A 21520-nucleotide genomic window follows, 5' to 3' on the forward strand; every position below is an offset into this window, starting at 1 on the left:
GGCACTTTATCCCCTTTTGAATGGATTCCTATGGAAGTGGTCCTCTTGCAAGAGATAAAGGATTCTGAAGATGCTCAAGGATGCTGTAGAGGTGATGCAATCAATGAGGGTCTTCCTGTAGCTACTCCTCAGTCTATGAAGAGGGTGAGGTAGTCCAGGTCACAGGGCCAACATCCTTTTAAGTCCTCTCAGTGGTGGCAAAAGTCCAGTCACCCGGTACTGCAGTCAGAGCCAAATCCTTTACTAGGGGTGTAAGGAAATGCCTCCTTGGCATGGTTACCCCCTGACTTTTTGCCTTTGCTGATGCTATGTTTTGAATTGAAAGTGTGCTGAGGCCTGCTAACCAGGCCCCAGCACCAGTGTTCTTTCCCTAACCTGTACTTTTGTATCCACAATTGGCACACCCTGGCAGCCAGGTAAGTCCCTTGTAACTGGTACCTCTGGTACCAAGGGCCCTGATGCCAGGGAAGGTCTCTAAGGGCTGCAGCATGTCTTATGCCACCCTGGAGATCCCTCACTCAGCACAGACACACTGCTTGCCAGCTTGTGTGTGCTGGTGAGAACAAAACGAGTAAGTCGACATGGCACTCCCCTCAGGGTGCCATGCCAGCCTCTCACTGCCTATGCAAGTATAGATAAGTCACCCCTCTAGCAGGCCTTACAGCCCTAAGGGAGGGTGCACTATACCATAGGTGAGGGCACCAGTGCATGAGCACTGTGCCCCTACAGTGTCTAAGCAAAACCTTAGACATTGTAAGTGCAGGGTAGCCATAAGAGTACATGGTCTGGGAGTTTGTCAAACACGAACTCCACAGCACCATAATGGCTACACTGAAAACTGGGAAGTTTGGTATCAAACTTCTCAGCACAATAAATGCACACTGATGCCAGTGTACATTTTATTGTGAGATACACCCCAGAGGGCACCTTAGAGGTGCCCCCTGAAACCTTAACCGACTATCTGTGTAGGCTGACTGGTTCCAGCAGCCTGCCACACTAGAGACATGTTGCTGGCCCCATGGGGAGAGTGCCTTTGTCACTCTGAGGCCAGTAACAAAGCCTGCACTGGGTGGAGATGCTAACACCTCCCCCAGGCAGGAGCTGTAACACCTGGCGGTGAGCCTCAAAGGCTCACCCCTTTGTTCCAGCACCGCAGGACACTCCAGCTAGTGGAGTTGCCGGCCCCCTCCGGCCACGGCCCCCACTTTTGGCGGCAAGGCCGGAGAAAATAATGAGAAAAACAAGGAGGAGTCACTGGCCAGTCAGGACAGCCCCTAAGGTGTCCTGAGCTGAAGTGACTCTAACTTTTAGAAATCCTCCATCTTGCAGATGGAGGATTCCCCCAATAGGATTAAGGATGTGCCCCCCTCCCCTTGGGAGGAGGCACAAAGAGGGTGTACTCACCCTCAGGGCTAGTAGCCATTGGCTACTAACCCCCCAGACCTAAACACGCCCTTAAATTTAGTATTTAAGGGCTTCCCTGAACCTAAGAATTTAGATTCCTGAAACTACAAGAAGAAGAGGACTGCTGAGCTGAAAAACCCCTGCAGAGGAAGAACAGAAGACACCAACTGCTTTGGCCCCAGACTTACCGGCCTGTCTCCTGCCTTCCAAAGAAACCTGCTCCAGCGACGCTTTCCAAGGGACCAGCGACCTCTGAATCCTCTGAGGACTGCCCTGCTTCAAGAAAGACAAGAAACTCCAGAGGACAGCGGCCCTGCTCCAAAAGAACTGCAACTTTGTTTCAAGAAGCAGATTTAAAGACCCCTGCAAATCCCCGCAAGAAGCGTGAGACTTGCAACACTGCACCCGGCGACCCCAACTCGACTGGTGGAGAACCAACACCTCAGGGAGGACCCTCCGGCGACTCCAAGACCGTGAGTAACCAAAGTTGTCCCCCCTGAGCCCCCACAGCGACGCCTGCAGAGGGAATCCCGAGGCTCCCCCTGACCGCGACTGCCTGAACTCTCCTTTCCCGACGGCTGGAAAAGACCCTGCACCCGCAGCCCCCAGCACCTGAAGGAGCGGAACTTCTGTGCAGGAGTGACCCCCAGGAGGCCCTCTCCCTTGCCCAGGTGGTGGCTACCCCGAGGAGCCCCCCCCTTGCCTGCCTGCATCGCTGAAGAGACCCCTTGGTCTCCTATAGGAAACTATTGGAAACCCGACGCGTGTTTACACACTGCACCCGGCCGTCCCCGCGCTGCTGAGGGTGTACTTTTTGTGCTGACTCGTGTGTCCCCCGGTGCCCTACAAAACCCCCCTGGTCTGCCCTCCGAAGACGCGGGTACTTACCTGCTGGCAGACTGGAACCGGGGCACCCCCTTCTCTCCATTGAAGCCTATGTGTTTTGGGCACCTGTTGACCTCTGCACCTGACCGGCCCTGAGCTGCTGGTGTGGTAACTTTGGGGTTGCTCTGAACCCCCAACGGTGGGCTACCTTGGACCCAAAACTGAAACCTGTAAGTGACTTACTTACCTGTTAAAACTAACAATACTTTACCTCCCCCAGGAACTGTGAAAATTGCACTGTGTCCACTTTTAAAACAGCTATTTGTGTTTTATGTAAAAAGTATAAATGCTAATGTAATGATTCAAAGTTCCTAAAGTACTTACCTGCAACACCTTTCAAATGAGATATTACATGTAGAATTTGAACCTGTGGTTCTTAAAATAAACTAAGAAAAGATATTTTTCTATAACAAAACCTATTGGCTGGATTTGTCTCTGAGTGTGTGTTCCTCATTTATTGCCTGTGTGTATGTACAACAAATGCTTAACACTACTCCTTGGATAAGCCTACTGCTCGACCACACTACCACAAAATAGAGCATTAGTATTATCTCTTTTTGCCACTATCTTACCTCTAAGGGGAACCCTTGGACTCTGTGCATACTATTCCTTACTTTGAAATAGTGCATACAGAGCCAACTTCCTACATTGGTGGATCAGCGGTGGGGTACAAGACTTTGCATTTGCTGGACTACTCAGCCAATACCTGATCACACGACAAATTCCAAAAATTGTCATTAGAAATTGATTTTTGCAATTTGAAATTTTTCTAAATTCTTTAAAGTCCTGCTAGGGCCTTGTGTTAGTCCCTGTTAGCATTTCTTTTAGAGTTTAAAAGTTTGTGAAAAGTTTGAATTAGATTCTAGAACTAGTTTTAGATTCTTAAAAAGTATTCCAACTTTTAGAAGCATAATGTCTAGTACAGATGTGAATGTGGTGGAACTCGACACCACACCTTACCTCCATCTTCAGATGAGAGAGCTAAGGTCACTCTTTAAACTAAAGAAAATAGCAATGGGCTCCAGACCTTCCAAACTACAGCTCCAGGAGCTGTTGGCAGAGTTTGAAAGAGCCAACCCCTCTGAGGATGGCAACACAGAGGATGATGATAGTGACTTGGAGCGTGATTCCCCCCCACCAGTCCTATCTAGGGAGAACAGGGCCTCTCAAGCCCTGACTCCAAAAATAATAGTCAGAGATGCTGGTTCCCTCACAGGAGGGACCAACCTCTCTGAAATCACTGAGGATAACCCCAGTGAAGAGGACATCCAGTTAGCCAGGATGACCAAAAGATTGGCTTTGGAAAGACAGATCCTAGCCATAGAAAGGGAAAGACAAGAGATGGGCCTAGGACCCATCAATGGTGGCAGCAACATAAATAGGGTCAGAGATTCTCCTGACATGTTGAAAATCCCTAAAGGGATTGTAACTAAATATGAAGATGGTGATGACATCACCAAATGGTTCACAGCTTTTGAGAGGGCTTGTGTAACCAGAAAAGTGAACAAATCTCACTGGGGTGCTCTCCTTTGGGAAATGTTCACAGGAAAGTGTAGGGATAGACTCCTCACACTCTCTGGAAAAGATGCAGAATCTTATGACCTCATGAAGGGAACCCTGATTGAGGGCTTTGGATTCTCCACTGAGGAGTATAGGATTAGATTCAGGGGGGCTCAAAAATCCTCGAGCCAGACCTGGGTTGACTTTGTAGACTACTCAGTAAAAACACTAGATGGTTGGATTCAAGGCAGTGGTGTAAGTGATTATGATGGGCTGTACAATTTATTTGTGAAAGAACACCTGTTAAGTAATTGTTTCAATGATAAACTGCATCAGCATCTGGTGGACCTAGGACCAATTTCTCCCCAAGAATTGGGAAAGAAGGCGGACCATTGGGTTAAGACTAGGGTGTCCAAAACTTCCACAGGGGGTGACCAAAAGAAAGGGGTCACAAAACCTCCCCAGGGGAAGGCTGGTGAGACAGCCAAAAACAAAAATAGTAAAGAGTCTTCTACAGGCCCCCAAAAACCTGCACAGGAGGGTGGGCCCAGAGCCTCTTCACAAAACAATTCTGGGTACAAGGGTAAAAACTTTGATCCCAAAAAGGCCTGGTGTCGTAGCTGTAGTCAGTCTGGACACCAAACTGGAGACAAGGCCTGTCCCAAGAAAAATACCACTTCAAACTCCACTCCAGCTAACACTGGAATGGCTAGTCTCCAAGTGGGATCAACAGTGTGCCCAGAGCAAATCAGGTGTCACACTGAAGCTACATTAGTCTCTGAGGGTGGGGTGGATTTAGCCACACTGGCTGCCTGGCCCCCTAACATGCAAAAATACAGGCAGCAGCTCTTAATCAATGGGACAAGTGTAGAGGGCCTGAGGGATACAGGTGCCAGTGTCACTATGGTGACAGAGAAACTGGTTTCCCCTGGCCAATACCTGACTGGACAAACCTATCCAGTCACCAATGCTGACAATCAAACTAAAGTACAACCCAGGGCAATGGTAACTTTAGAGTGGGGAGGGGTCAATGACCTGAAACAGGTGGTGGTCTCCTCAAATAACCCAGTAGACTGTTTGCTTGGAAACGACCTGGAGTCCTCAGCATGGGCTGAGGTAGAACTGAAAACCCATGCAGCCATGCTGGGTATCCCTGAACTGGTGTGTGTCAAGACAAGGGCACAGTGCAAGGCACAGGGTGAAAAAGTAGAGCTGGAGTCTGGAAGAAAGGCCCAGCCTACCAAGAGAAAAGGAAAGTCAGCTGGGAAACCAGCTGCAACACAACAAGAAAAAGAGAACCTCTCTTCTCAGGAAGAAGTTCTGCCCTCTGAGGGAACTGAGCCTATGGAGCTGGAACCTTATCAGGTGGAGCTCTTGGGCCCAGGGGGACCCTCAAGGGAAGAGTTGTGTAAGGGACAAGAAACCTGTCCCTCTCTTGAAGGCCTTAGGCAGCAAGCTGCTGAAGAGTCCAATGGCAAGAAAACTGGAACACATAGGGTCTATTGGGAAGATGGACTCCTGTACACTGAGGCAAGAGATCCCAAACCTGGTGCCACTAGGAGAGTGGTAGTGCCTCAGGAGTTCAGAGAATTTATTCTGACCTTAGCCCATGATATTCCCCTTGCTGGGCATTTGGGACAAACCAAGACGTGGGAGAGGTTAGTCAACCACTTCTACTGGCCAAACATGTCCCAGAAGGTTAAGGAGTTTTGCATCTCCTGTCCCACCTGTCAAGCCAGTGGTAAGACAGGTGGACATCCAAAGGCCCCCCTCATTCCACTTCCAGTGGTGGGGGTCCCCTTTGAAAGAGTGGGTGTGGACATAGTGGGTCCACTAGAACCTCCCACAGCCTCAGCAAATTTGTACATCCTAGTAGTAGTGGATCATGCTACTAGGTATCCTGAAGCTATTCCCCTTAGGTCAACTACTGCCCCTGCAGTAGCCAAGACCCTCATTGGTATCTTTACCAGAGTGGGCTTCCCTAAGGAGGTGGTGTCTGACAGAGGTACCAACTTCATGTCAGCATACCTAAAACACATGTGGAATGAGTGTGGAGTGACTTATAAGTTCACTACACCATATCATCCACAAACTAATGGCCTTGTTGAGAGATTCAACAAGACATTAAAGGGCATGACCATGGGGCTCCCAGAAAAACTCAAAAGGAGATGGGATGTCCTCCTGCCATGTCTGCTTTTCGCTTACAGAGAGGTGCCTCAGAAGGGAGTAGGGTTCTCACCCTTTGAACTTCTGTTTGGCCACCCTGTAAGGGGACCACTTGCTCTTGTTAAAGAAGGCTGGGAGAGACCTCTTCATGAGCCTAAACAAGACATCGTGGACTATGTACTTGGCCTTCGCTCAAGAATGGCAGAGTACATGGAAAAGGCAAGCAAAAACCTTGAGGCCAGCCAACAGCTCCAGAAGTTTTGGTATGACCAAAAGGCTGCAATGGTTGAGTTCCAACCAGGACAGAAAGTTTGGGTTTTGGAGCCTGTGGCTCCCAGGGCACTTCAGGACAGATGGAGTGGCCCTTACCCAATCCTGGAAAAGAAGAGCAAGGTCACCTACCTGGTGGACCTAGGCACAAGCAGGAGCCCCAAGAGGGTGATCCATGTAAACCGCCTAAAACTCTTCAATGATAGGGCTGATGTAAATCTGTTGATGGTAACAGATGAGGACCAGGAAGCTGAGAGTGAACCTCTCCCTGATCTCCTCTCATCAAACCCTAAAGATGGCTCAGTGGATGGAGTGATCTATTCAGACACCCTCTCTGACCAACAGCAATCTGATTGTAGGAAGGTCCTGCAACAGTTTGCTGAGCTCTTCTCCTTAACCCCTGGCCAGACACACCTGTGTACCCATGATGTGGACACAGGAGACAGCATGCCTGTCAAAAACAAAATCTTCAGACAGTCTGATCAAGTTAAGGAAAGCATCAAAGTGGAAGTCCACAAGATGCTGGAGTTGGGAGTAATTGAGCACTCTGACAGCCCCTGGGCTAGCCCAGTGGTCTTAGTCCCCAAACCTCACACCAAAGATGGAAAGAGAGAGATGAGGTTTTGTGTGGACTACAGAGGTCTCAATTCTGTCACCAAGACAGATGCCCATCCCATACCTAGAGCTGACGAGCTGATTGTCAAATGAGTTGCTGCCAAATTCTTAAGTACCTTTGACTTGACAGCAGGGTACTGGCAAATCAAAATGGCACCTGGAGCAAAAGAGAAAACAGCATTCTCCACACCTGATGGGCATTATCAGTTCACTGTTATGCCCTTTGGTTTAAAGAATGCCCCTGCCACCTTCCAAAGGTTGGTGAATCAAGTCTTTGCTGGGTTGGAATCCTTTAGTGCAGCTTATCTTGATGATATTGCTGTCTTTAGCTCCACCTGGCAGGATCACCTGGTCCACCTGAAGAAGGTTTTGAAGGCTCTGCAATCTGCAGGCCTCTCTATCAAGGCATCCAAATGCCAGATAGGGCAGGGGACTGTGGTTTACTTGGGACACCTTGTAGGTGGAGGCCAAGTTCAGCCACTCCAGCCTAAGATCCAGACTATTCTGGACTGGGCAGCTCCAAAAACCCAGACTCAAGTCAGGGCATTCCTTGGCTTGACTGGGTACTATAGGAGGTTTGTGAAGGGATATGGATCAATAGTGACAGCCCTCACAGAATTGACCTCCAAGAAAATGCCCAAGAAAGTAAACTGGACTGTAGAATGCCAACAGGCCTTTGACACCCTGAAACAAGCTATGTGCACAGCACCAGTTCTAAAAGCTCCAGATTACTCCAAGCAATTCATTGTGCAAACAGATGCCTCTGAACATGGGATAGGGGCAGTTTTGTCCCAAACAAATGATGATGGCCTTGACCAGCCTGTTGCTTTCATTAGCAGGAGGTTACTCCCCAGGGAGCAGCGTTGGAGTGCCATTGAGAGGGAGGCCTTTGCTGTGGTTTGGTCCCTGAAAAAGCTGAGACCATACCTCTTTGGTACTCACTTTGTAGTTCAAACCGACCACAGACCTCTCAGATGGCTGATGCAAATGAAAGGTGAAAATCCAAAACTGTTGAGGTGGTCCATCTCCCTACAGGGAATAGACTTTATAGTGGAACACAGACCTGGGACTGCCCATGCCAATGCAGATGGCCTTTCCAGGTTCTTCCACTTAGAAAATGAACACTCTCTTGGGAAAGGTTAGTCTCATCCTCTTTCGTTTGGGGGGGGGGGGGGGGGGGGGGTTGTGTAAGGAAATGCCTCCTTGGCATGGTTACCCCCTGACTTTTTGCCTTTGCTGATGCTATGTTTTGAATTGAAAGTGTGCTGAGGCCTGCTAACCAGGCCCCAGCACCAGTGTTCTTTCCCTAACCTGTACTTTTGTATCCACAATTGGCACACCCTGGCAGCCAGGTAAGTCCCTTGTAACTGGTACCTCTGGTACCAAGGGCCCTGATGCCAGGGAAGGTCTCTAAGGGCTGCAGCATGTCTTATGCCACCCTGGAGACCCCTCACTCAGCACAGACACACTGCTTGCCAGCTTGTGTGTGCTGGTGAGAACAAAACGAGTAACTCGACATGGCACTCCCCTCAGGGTGCCATGCCAGCCTCTCACTGCCTATGCAAGTATAGATAAGTCACCCCTCTAGCAGGCCTTACAGCCCTAAGGCAGGGTGCACTATACCATAGGTGAGGGCACCAGTGCATGAGCACTGTGCCCCTACAGTGTCTAAGCCAAACCTTAGACATTGTAAGTGCAGGGTAGCCATAAGAGTACATGGTCTGGGAGTTTGTCAAACACGAACTCCACAGCACCATAATGGCTACACTGAAAACTGGGAAGTTTGGTATCAAACTTCTCAGCACAATAAATGCACACTGATGCCAGTGTACATTTTATTGTGAAATACACCCCAGAGGGCACCTTAGAGGTGCCCCCTGAAACCTTAACCGACTATCTGTGTAGGCTGACTGGTTCCAGCAGCCTGCCACACTAGAGACATGTTGCTGGCCCCATGGGGAGAGTGCCTTTGTCACTCTGAGGCCAGTAACAAAGCCTGCACTGGGTGGAGATGCTAACACCTCCCCCAGGCAGGAGCTGTAACACCTGGCGGTGAGCCTCAAAGGCTCACCCCTTTGTTCCAGCACCGCAGGACACTCCAGCTAGTGGAGTTGCCGGCCCCCTCCGGCCACGGCCCCCACTTTTGGCGGCAAGGCCGGAGAAAATAATGAGAAAAACAAGGAGGAGTCACTGGCCAGTCAGGACGGCCCCTAAGGTGTCCTGAGCTGAAGTGACTCTAACTTTTAGAAATCCTCCATCTTGCAGATGGAGGATTCCCCCAATAGGATTAGGGATGTGCCCCCCTCCCCTTGGGAGGAGGCACAAAGAGGGTGTACTCACCCTCAGGGCTAGTAGCCATTGGCTACTAACCCCCCAGACCTAAACAAGCCCTTAAATTTAGTATTTAAGGGCTTCCCTGAACCTAAGAATTTAGATTCCTGAAACTACAAGAAGAAGAGGACTGCTGAGCTGAAAAACCCCTGCAGAGGAAGAACAGAAGACACCAACTGGTTTGGCCCCAGACTTACCGGCCTGTCTCCTGCCTTCCAAAGAAACCTGCTCCAGCGACGCTTTCCAAGGGACCAGCGACCTCTGAATCCTCTGAGGACTGCCCTGCTTCAAGAAAGACAAGAAACTCCCGAGGACAGCGGCCCTGCTCCAAAAGAACTGCAACTTTGTTTCAAGAAGCAGATTTAAAGACCCCTGCAAATCCCCGCAAGAAGCGTGAGACTTGCAACACTGCACCCGGCGACCCCAACTCGACTGGTGGAGAACCAACACCTCAGGGAGGACCCTCCGGCGACTCCAAGACCGTGAGTAACCAAAGTTGTCCCCCCTGAGCCCCCACAGCGACGCCTGCAGAGGGAATCCCGAGTCTCCCCCTGACCGCGACTGCCTGAACTCTCCTTTCCCGACGGCTGGAAAAGACCCTGCACCCGCAGCCCCCAGCACCTGAAGGAGCGGAACTTCTGTGCAGGAGTGACCCCCAGGAGGCCCTCTCCCTTGCCCAGGTGGTGGCTACCCCGAGGAGCCCAACCCTTGCCTGCCTGCATCGCTGAAGAGACCCCTTGGTCTCCCATAGGAAACTATTGGAAACCCGACGCGTGTTTACACACTGCACCCGGCCGCCCCGTGCTGCTGAGGGTGTACTTTTTGTGCTGACTCGTGTGTCCCCCGGTGCCCTACAAAACCCCCCTGGTCTGCCCTCCGAAGACGCGGTTACTTACCTGCTGGCAGACTGGAACCGGGGCACCCCCTTCTCTCCATTGAAGCCTATGTGTTTTGGGCACCTCTTTGACCTCTGCACCTGACCGGCCCTGAGCTGCTGGTGTGGTAACTTTGGGGTTGCTCTGAACCCCCAACGGTGGGCTACCTTGGACCCAAAACTGAAACCTGTAAGTGACTTACTTACCTGTTAAAACTAACAATACTTTACCTCCCCAGGAACTGTGAAAATTGCACTGTGTCCACTTTTAAAACAGCTATTTGTGTTTTATGTAAAAAGTATAAATGCTAATGTAATGATTCAAAGTTCCTAAAGTACTTACCTGCAATACCTTTCAAATGAGATATTACATGTAGAATTTGAACCTGTGGTTCTTAAAATAAACTAAGAAAATATATTTTTCTATAACAAAACCTATTGGCTGGATTTGTCTCTGAGTGTGTGTTCCTCATTTATTGCCTGTGTGTATGTACAACAAATGCTTAACACTACTCCTTGGATAAGCCTACTGCTCGACCACACTACCACAAAATAGAGCATTAGTATTGTCTCTTTTTGCCACTATCTTACCTCTAAGGGGAACCCTTGGACTCTGTGCATACTATTCCTTACTTTGAAATAGTGCATACAGAGCCAACTTCCTACAAGGGGTTAACACGGTTTCTGGATAATCAAGATGCACTCGTATGACTCTGGCAGGCTCAACTTTGAGCATTGGGACCTGTCTTTGGTGCTGTACAACAATGTTTGGCCGCGGTCCAAATATGTTAGCTCCCAACTTGCTCCAGCAGGCTTCTCAGCTATGTGTCCTTGTGCTGTGAACAGGCGGTCAGCCAACTGACACTTGGGAGTTTATTGACTTTGGTTGGGTTCTGGAGACAACTTCTCCTTGACACAGCCAATCTCCTTTGCTGGCCACCAAGTTCAGCAGGTACAGTCCATGCTGGTGCAGCCTCTCTTTTCCAATTCCACGCAGCAGCAGGCCCAGTCCTTCCTCAATCCTTCTTAAAGTCCAGCCGAGATTTACGTTTGGGGTGCTGGGGTGCCCTACTTATGCTCAGAAAGTATCCTCAGGGCAGGATGCTGGAGGTAACCAATGGGCTATCAGGTTTCCTCCCCCCTGATGACCTCTTCCTGCCTCCCAGGATGCACCATTCTGCCCACTTTCAAGATGATAGGTCCCCTCTCTTGGAGTGTGGAGCTCTCTAGCCCAATCCAGAGGTTTGGCTACCAAGGGGCTTACAAGCCCTAGTGCCATTGAACTTCTTCTTCAGGAAGAAGTTGGGAGCGCGCAGGTCTAAAATATGACGAAGGCCTTCATCCTTCTTGGGCACCAAAGTAGTTGGAGTAGCAACAATAACCTACTTCTCATGACAGCACGCTCTCAATGGCTCCTTTGGACAAAAAAGCATGCTCTTCCTAACTAAGAAGGAAGTGGTGGTCCTTCGTCAGCCAGTCTATGGAAGGTGCTATGGGTGTTAGGGTTTCTAAGAATAGAATGGAAGAACCCCGCTGAACAATTTGGAGTATCCACTTGTCGTATGTTATAGACTGCCAGCGGGGTAGGTGGTGTTGGATTCTGCCATCGACTGGGTACCCATGGTGGTAAGAGAGCAAACTAAAGTGGTTAGCCTTGGTGGCTGGGCAGGAAGGGGTGTGAGTGGTAGCACCTACTGTAGGCACGGAAAGGGTGAAAGGTGCATTGGGGTTGGTGTTGGGCCATGGAGACGCAGCGAGCGGTCAGCTGCCCAGTAGTCCTTAAAGAGCTGCAGCGTGGAATCTGCCTTATCGCCAAAAAGGCAGGTATCATCGAAGGGCATATATGGACATCCTGCTGAGAAGCCAGAAGATCTCAGGCAGGCATGGCATCCAAGTGCCACTGATGATACACAATTGCTCTGCCTAGTGAGTGTCTCAGCCAGGGTGCAGGGAATGGTGAACTTCGCTGTGTCCCCGCCATCAGCAATAGCTTGGGTCAGGATAGCTCGGGCCACCTCCAAGACAAAGGACAGCACTTGCGCAACCAAATCCCAAACTGTGTGGGTATATCAGGCAAAAAGGGATGCAATGTGTTTATCAACCACAGTACAAGACTGGTGGAAGAAAACACCCTCTTGCCAAAGGTGTCCAAACTTTTGGATTCCCTATCTGGTGGTGTGGTAGGGAACGCGCCAGGGTTGACTTTGGAGGTCGAGGCCTTGGCATCCAGGATCTGAGGAAAGCTGGCCCCCACAGAGTAGGGCCATGGCAGTGGGCAAGTGACCTGTGCATAGGAGCCCCTATGCAGGGCTTGGTTAATGTCCTGAACAGGACATCTGTGAGGGCTTCACTGAATAGGAGGAGTAGTTCTGTGGGGCACAACTCCTGGCTCAAGCACCTTTGTCAAGATGTTGGTCTTGACTGCCACACATGGCAGTGTAAGGTCCAGGACCTCAGCTGCCCTCTGCATCACCATAGCAAATGAAGCCCCTTCCTCCATAGCCAGAGGAGAAGCAGAGACCAGGTCAGTGTCTGGTGATGTAGACAAAGTTCTGGCACCCAACAGTTTCTCATTTCAGTTTTGTTTGGGCTCTTCTAAGTGGTTAGGCTAGCCATAAGGATACGTAGATTCCTCTTAATCGTACTCCTCATCAGGCCTATCAAAGGGAAAAGGCACAGTTTCTGACTCAGAGGTGTAGTTCCAGCCAGCGCTGGAGTCGACATCTGCTGATGCCAGTCCTGCTCCGTGTCGGAGTCAGGTATGAATGCACTGGGGTGGGCTCAGGGGGAAGTTTGGGGTCTTGCAGGAGGAGTTGCTCTTGATTCAGCACAGGATCCAAGGGGCCTGACTGGCACCAAGGGCACACCTGCTGGTGGGAATCCAGGGAGGCCCCCCCCTGAACCCACATGCCTGAAGGAGCTCTAGAAGGGTTGTGCCACCCAAATATGAGGTGCCCGGGCTCATAAAACCCCTTGAGCTGGGTGGGGTTAGCTCTGGCTCTGGAAAACCCTTGGGGGGCAGCCAGGGCGCAGGCTCCACAACAAAGGAGTGGGGCCTCAACTTGTGGTGTTGTTCACGCACCTCGTCCAATGACGTGGACCAGCATGGTGAAGTCGAAGAGCTCTTAGACTTCTTGAACTTTTTTGTGGGACTTACCTAATGATGACTTTGAGACCGATGATGAGCGCCCCCTCCGCCAGCAGTCCAGGAATCTTCCGGGCAAAGGGGATCTGGAGCTTCATCCAACGTCAGGCAATCAGGAGCTTTAACGACATCTCTCAAAGCACCATAGGATTCATGGATCGACAGTTCTCACAGGCCTTGGAGTCGTGGTCCGACACCAGAGACAAACCAGGTGTTGTTTGTCACATATATCTGCCTGTGACAGGAGCCACAGGATGTAAACCTCACAGGTTGTTTAGGGGAAATCTCTATCAGACACTGGGAGCAAAGCTCAAAGACTTGACAAAAAGTAAAAAAATAAAAAAAAAAAAAAAAAAAGTAGCCTAAAAATGGGACTGTGTTAGCTCTCTGGATCTGTGCTGAAGGCGGAAAAAGAAAAGCATTGATGTCAGTGCGCTGGGGTGGCACCTATATAGGCACCGCGCATGTCACTTCTGGTGCGGATGCCACTGATCGACCCCACCTACCAGTACACAGAAGTACTACTTGAAAAGTAGCTGAATCCAGTATGGCACCTGGGGCATATTCTAAGGTAAGGAGCCTGTGGCTCAAAGCCTTATCAGATGTAGTTGTCTTACTTTGTTTTCTGCAACTGCCCAATTTTAAGAGAAGATATTCATTCAGCAATGTGGAATGTTAGAATGATCATTTCTACTTTCAATGTCATGATTTCTTGGTCTCTTCTGACCCACCCCACTTCCCAATGTAGAAAACTGAGGCATTACTGTTAATTAGAATAGAAAGTGCTGTACCTTGAGATACATTAAGATGCCTAATCTCCTTGATTTGAGTGTGAAGGCTCTGATGAGGCACTGTTCACCTCTTCCTTTTTTCAGAGTTTTTTAAAATTACAGTTCTATTTTATGTCTTAACTCCTCTGTTTAAACAGAACTCACAAAATTGATAACATAAGCTACATTTTCAGAGCTCCTGCACCCTACTGAAGAACCTGAAGAGAGACTTAGAAAGAAGAGTTTTGATAAATAGAAATCCCTTTGTCTAGGCTCTTTATGCAACAGTGTCTTGCCTTTGTGTGGCAGTTCCACCACTTTAACTCATTTTTCTCAATTCTTTTGAAATCACAGCTAAAAAGAATGAATTCAGTTTCTTTGAATGGTTTAAAAGAATTATATCATGGCACTGTACAGGCACTTCAATGTTAATACTATTTTGTCTTGTGCTAAAGTGCTTTTAACTTTGTTTACTGCACTTGCAGAATGCAGAACACATACCTAGAATACTTAGCATGTTTACCTAACTAAACTGTTCATTGTACTCAACATATTTACTATAGTCAATAGGTATACAGTTTACAAAAACAACCTAAATGAAAATAAATACTTGACCATACTACCTAATGAAGGGAATAGGAAGGCCTAGTCAGCCATAAAATGAAGCTGTCATACACTAGAATCAATAAAACATTTTTGAGAATTGGCTTTATATATTATTTTCTTGTAGAAGTATCACTTGTGGCTAGATTGTTTTATCTCATGTAAACACAGTTATCCTTGAATGACAGAGATTTTATATGTGTACTGAAACAAACAATAATGTAAAGAAACAAACTCCTCGTAAGGGTGTTGTCTTTCCAAATCAATTGTACAAATCATTGCTGATGGAAATATCTGTTTCACAGACATAATCACTCACGCCCTAAATAGTGTGATTGGTACTAATGAAAAACAAAACTAGTCAACCACCTAAACTGTGAGCTTTAAGGGGGAAGGGGCGGCATTAGGCTACAGCTACAAGTATAAAATCTGTCCCCTTATTCAATGGTGGGGAATTAAAATGCCACTTTGTCCAACATGACAATTAAAAGCACTAGCCCTGCCATGTAGGCAATACTGTGTTACTTTGACACACTTTCCACACCTATTTCCTATGTTTAAATTAAGTCTAACTACAGACTTATCTTAGGTGATTTCAATAAAAGGCACCACGTAAAATATAACGTATTCATTCTTTCCTCCCAGTGCATCCCATCACATAACAGTAAAACAATCTCCTTTAACAATTTGACACCTAGGAATTCATCATTTCATTATCTGTTAGGTGACACCTTGGTTTATTTTTTATTTCCTAACATCTCTTTATAAAACACCCAACTCATTATGACTACTGTTGATATTAGGCTGTAATGCCAATAGAACCTTGAGAAGTGTTAGTTCCACAAATAACAGCTGGCCACCTGTACAAATGTATTAATGTTTTTGTAATGTACCTTTAGGTGAGCTCCAGAACACATGTATAATGCCCTTAAAAATCCAATTAAGAGGTCAGAAGAAACAAAATATCAACTCACTTACAGATCTGTGTTTGTATAGAAACCAATGTAAATGGTGAAAATCCAGCTACAACGAAAATATCCTGAACTGCATTATGCGTATCAAAGGCTATTATAAAATGTTTCCAGAGGCTAAAAAAGTATTCTATGTTGATAGCGTAATTTCAGCACACAATGACACATCATGAATGATAAACTTAGGTAGCGATCTTACTACTTCCATTTATCATGTATTAAAGAACAAGTTACTTTCCTTGATGTAGAGCACTATCTATCTTTAGATGGTCTGTCTCTGCACAGCTTTCCATTTCTTGACTCCTACGTACTCCACAAAGAGTGGATTGCCCTGGGAGGAAACACGAAGGAAGCCTTTAAGAAACCCAGCTACAATAGTGGACTTGAATCAAGAAGGTTGGTTTGGCAACCGCAAAAATGTCGAAAGGGCTGACAGATAACCTTCAACTCTGAAGAATCTTAGAGAGAGAAAGACAAAATGAGGGTCTATGTTTTTACAAGCACACCTTGTCACCAATGGTAGGCATGTATCCACTGCCAAATGTTGCTGCTCAATCTCCATACATGAAGGTGAAGGGTGCACATGTATGGGTGCAGAAGACTCTACTGTTGCTGTGACAGAAAATTCTCTCAGAGGCAGCCTGACCGCAGTACCAATGGTCATGCTCAACAGCTTGAGATACCAGACTCTCTGTACCCAATCTGAAGTCATAAGAATAACCTGAGCCTGATCGTTCCTGATTTTGTTGAGAACTCTGGGCATGAGTGGTATAAGCAGAAAAGCGTACATTAGGCTGAGCTCTACTCAAGACAAAAAGTATCTAAGAGCAAGAATCACAAAGAAAACTCAAGCGCTCTAAATTGCTGACATTGCACGTTCTCAGTGGTGGTGAACAGATCTAACTAAGGCAATCCTCCACACAGCTGACAACGGCCTTGCACAACCTCCAGTGGAGATGCCATCTATGAGCAGCTAGGAATCTTCAGCTGAGCTTGTCTTCCCTGGTGTTCAGAGAGCCCGCCAGGTGTTGAACCACCAGGGAAATGTCCTGGAATTCCAAACATTTCCAGAATTGCACAGCCTCTTGACAAATGCTCAATGACTCCACCCCGCCCTCACTCTGTTTTGCAGTAGTATGCATGGTAGCATTGTCTGTGAACACCTGCACCTGCCTTCCCTTGATTGAAGGAAGAAAGGCTTTGAATGCCAAGCAAATCGCCTGAAGCTTCAACAGGTTGATGTAGAGCCCTGCCTCCACTAGAGAATAGAGTCCTCTGATCTCCATCTCTCCAAGATGGGTGCAGTATCCCAGAAGTGGGGCACCTGTTACCACAGTAAGCTCTAGATGGGAGAGGAGTCTACCACTGACCCAATGGTAGTTTATCAGCCATCACTGTAGATCTTTTGCAGTTCCCTCTGAGATCTGGAGCATGTCAGAGAGATTCCCCTGATGCTGAGCCCACTGGGACCTCGAGTCCCTCTGCAGAGCCCACATATGGCAAAGGGCATTGGTTAAAATCACGATGCATGAGACCGTGAGGCCCAATAGCCTCAGGGTCATTTTTACCAAAATCCAGGAAAGAGGGTGAAACATCAGTATCATAGCCTGAATATCGTGGACACGCCACTCTGGACAATAGGCCCGAAACTGCACTGAGGATGGAACAGCTCAGATGAAAAGGAGCACTTGAGAGGGAGTCAAGTGCCACTCTGGCACGTTGATAGTGAACCCTAGCAGTGCAGAAAGTTTGCCTTAGTCAGGAGGTGGGAGATGACTGCCTGGGGCAAACGCACCTTTAGCAGCCAATCCTCAAGGTAAGGAAAGACTGGAACCCCGGACCTCCATAGAAGAGCTGCAACCACTGCCATCACTTTTGTAAACAATTCAGAGACTCTGGTAACGCCGAAAAGAAGCACAGGAAACAAAGTGCTCTTGGCCCTCCGTGACCTGAGATTGTATGCGATTTCATAGAAAAATGATTTCATGGAATATCATTACCGAGAACCCATTTAATCTAAACTGTTTAATGAAAAATGTCAGAATGAATGGCATCAGCCTTTTTGTCTTTTTTGGTCAAAATTGCTTTTGAATGCTTGTTGTTTTTAACAACGGCTGCAGTTTTTACTTTCAGAAACAGTTTTGTCTGAGACATTTATTTCAGTGCTTTACTTCATGGGACATTTTTTCATATTTATATATTTTACACTGTCAAACAATTGCTTTGGATTTTTTTCATTAATTGACCAACACCATCCATCGTTGATCTCTCACATCCCTTAAACACGATCAATCCCTGCTCCCTAAAGCCCCTTACCACACCTAAACTACATTCATCCCTGAAGCCTAACAGTGCTTTATATCCTAAAAAGCCACCATTCCTGAACCCTGAAAACCCATTTCTACGCCTAAACCCTACCCATACCACTTAAAACACCTCAGAACATCAAAACCATTTGTGACCCATTATAACTCATCACCCTAGACTACTCGATCCTGAACCTTAATATCCCCTTCCTACATCTTAACTCCACCCATCCTTGAACCATTAAAATCCCCTCATACCCTAAACTCCACCCTACCCAGAACCCTAAAAAATCTTCACCACCACAGCAGCTACCCATAATTGAACATTAAAAACCCTGACCAGTCCTAAAGTCCGCTCACTCATGAACCCTGAAGCTCAACACACTTACACTCCCCACTCATCCCAGAAACCTAAAAACACCCCACACACCTAAGCACCACTAATCTATGAACCCTCAAACCCCCTCACCACCCATACACTCCACTCATATCTAAACCCTAAAAACCTTTTTCAATACCCAAACACCAATTATTCCTGACCCCTAAATACCCCTCATCAATTTAAACATTGCCCACCCCTGAACCCAAAAAGTCCACAGTAGACCTCAACTCCACCAAAGTTAGTTGTAATTTTGAATGTTTTTGTCACAATGATCTTTCCTTTGAAAAGTTTGCTTCAATTTTGTTGTATTCTCCTATAATGTTCTTTCCTTAAAACTGTTTCTCCATGATTTTGTTTCTTCCAGTGTGGTTTCTCAGTTTTCGTTCTCCATTAATTCACACATAAGTGAACCGCAGGCAACATCTGTGGGCAGGCAGGAAAGGGATGTGGAAATGTGCGTTTTGCAAGTCCAACACTACCATCCAGTCTCCTGGATCCAAGGTAGACAGAACTTGCGCGGCCGTGAGCAATCTGAATTTCTCTTTTTTCAGGAAAAGATGAAAGAAGACATGGGGTCTAGGATAGGAAAAAAGCCTCTGTCCTTTCTGGGTACCAGAAAGCGGTAGGAATAGCAACCACAACCTAGTTCCGATGCTGGCACCCCCTCTATGGCTCCTTTGGCCAAAAGAACCGGCACTTCCTAAAGGACTAAGAAGAGGTGGTCCTCCATCACTATAAACATTTACAACATCTCACAGTTACTATGTGATTTATATTAATATATATTCACTGAATAAAATCACAGATCAAAAGACAAATTCCACTGAAATTCGCCAGTTATGCAGTTAGGTTTAGTAACAAACACAATGCATAACATACCTTACAGTCAATCGCCATGAGCAAAACACATTTGGCAAAGGATACAAAAAAAATGAACTCAAGAACAAAAAGGCAGTGGAACATTTGTTACTTCATGTTTTGCATGAGTTCTTAACCATAACTGGTGAATTTCAGTGGTTTTGCGCATTTGAAAAATAATGATTGGTAAAAACATAATAATTTCAGATGTCTTATGTGACAAAAGGTTTTGAAACATTTATTATGTTTTATGTGATCCATTTATCAGTTTCCAAGGGGACAACAAATTCCCGGTTTGTTTTCACTATAGTCTGTTTCCCAGGTCTTTGATAAAGAATTGTTTTTAAAGGTAATGGTGCAGATATTTTTAGTGTTTTGAAGAAATCAGGTTTTGCCAAAAGGTACTGCCAACCATGATAAAGCAACCTTAACTTGACCTCGAGTGCTGTTTTCATAGTTTTTTTGACAAGAGAGGAGGCACCACCTTTCAGACATGCAACATGCACCACAACTGGCACCAATGCTGTAGGGAGAGGTAGCCAGCTTGTCTGCAAAAATGGAAGTCAACTATATACTGCAACTGTGATGCCAGGCGTTACCTTTCATAATCTTCCTTCCTATTTTTCATCAATACTCCCTGCCGTACTCTATGTCTTCTATTCCTTCATAACATGCAGAGTATCATTTTGTGTAGACTGTTAAAAAACGTCTTTGGGTCGGTCACCACCTTCCCAGGAAGATAAAAAGACATTTGGGTAGGATTATCATTTTCGTTTTTACCATCCTCCCTGCCAGAGACAGTTACAGTTGCAATGTGAGCCAGGAATCTATTATTCTATCTATTATTAAAGAAATCAATGACACTATATGTAGTGTGGTGGTCGATGTTTGGTCCTTCGTCCCCTGCACCTCCCAATACCTAAATGGTTCTATGTGCCATTTTATCAGGGGCTGTATGCAGGCTGTGTCCCACTCATATGTTGTTCTATCTATTCAAACATCACAATGGTGACACCTGCCCAGGACTGTTTATGTCCAGATTTGCATCAAGACCTCTCTACATGCTCCATGAATATCCCTGTTAAAGTTTTGTGGTTATATAAGTAGTCAAAAATACCACGTGCATATACGGAGACTCTGTTCTGTCTTATCTATTGTTAAACCTAAATAATTTGGTTTCCACCCTGGCACATCATCTAATGGTTTTATCACTGCCAAAACCAGCAATGGGAGGGCACTGGGAATTACTTTCTTGATTCTCTATCTAGCTCCCGCTTATCTGAAACTACAGAATTGGTCTTAACTCTTGCTGTGGGGCATGGTGTAGTAATCTGAAGCACTCCAAAAACAGTGGGCTAGTGTTCAGAATTCCAAGATCTTAAACAGGTATTGCTTATCTATAAAATCATTTTTTTCTGTGTCCAAACAATCCAATAAGTAGTCATTATGTGCCTACCGCAATAAAACTTGCTCACTGGTTGAAGTCACCAATGACACTGGAAGGAACACTGCTGTGGAGTTGTCGACGGCTACTTCATCTCCAAAAGGCCGGACACTAGGATAACAAAATTATAAATCTTTGCCAGCCTATGCATTTGCTTGATTATGAATTCCTCCTTTCAGGCACCACTTCTTATTTTTAAAAGTGGAGGCCATCTATTAATGGAGATTGTCCTCAAATGTACTAAGACAACACTCTTTTCATGTGAAGCTAGGCATTTCGTGCTGTGCCACGATGCTTGACACAAATTCCTGTAATGTTAAGAAGGAAATCTGCCCTGATAGTTCTGTATGGCCTACAGGGTAAACTGGAACGAACAATGGCGAGTCTGTTTAAATTGGAATCCTCAGAAACTGAGAGAAGGCTGAACAAGACAGAGGCGATTAAGTCAAATGAGGGAATAGAAATGTTATGGCCCTACCGACTGCAAGGGTACCTTTCTGGCCAGATGACCTGTTGTTTTGTTACCAGCTACAACATACCCATCTCCTCTGAGCCATTTTCTGGAGGTTTATTTGGTGTTTCAAAGAGGAGGTGGGATGAAATAAAACAGGTCTGAAGATTGTTTTTAGATTTGAGGGTCTCGTATGAAAGAATATAGGAAGCCTAATTTCCAGAATGCTTTTTATGGGCGAGCGCAAAGCGCTCCGTCCCATGCTGTAATCTCTCTTTGGGCTTCCAACCACGCCCGTGTCACGTCAATCACTTTCATTGATTTGTGGGCTTGCCTTTTAAAATCCGCTTGTTTTCATTTGTGAAAGGCACGCATACGTCATGCCTTTTCCGGTGTTTATCCCATATACACAGCACTGGTAAACTATTAAAAACATCCGAGGCTTGATGTTTTCAGCATGGTTTCCGGACTACTTTATCTGTTTATTTTCCACGCAGCCCAATCGTGCTGCAGTTTACATAGTGCAATCATGCTTCGTTTTTTTT

General features: G+C 46.6%; 1 protein-coding gene across 1 annotated transcript in view; it reads right to left on the reverse strand.

Annotated features, from left to right (window-relative positions):
* Window positions 1-21520, reverse strand: part of ATM (ATM serine/threonine kinase) — a 1319133-nt gene that overhangs the window by 26840 nt on the left and 1270773 nt on the right. The gene's annotated exons all lie outside the window — the stretch shown is intronic.

This window comes from Pleurodeles waltl, chromosome 8, assembly GCF_031143425.1.
Source record: "Pleurodeles waltl isolate 20211129_DDA chromosome 8, aPleWal1.hap1.20221129, whole genome shotgun sequence".
Classification (NCBI taxonomy): Eukaryota; Metazoa; Chordata; class Amphibia; order Caudata; family Salamandridae; genus Pleurodeles; species Pleurodeles waltl.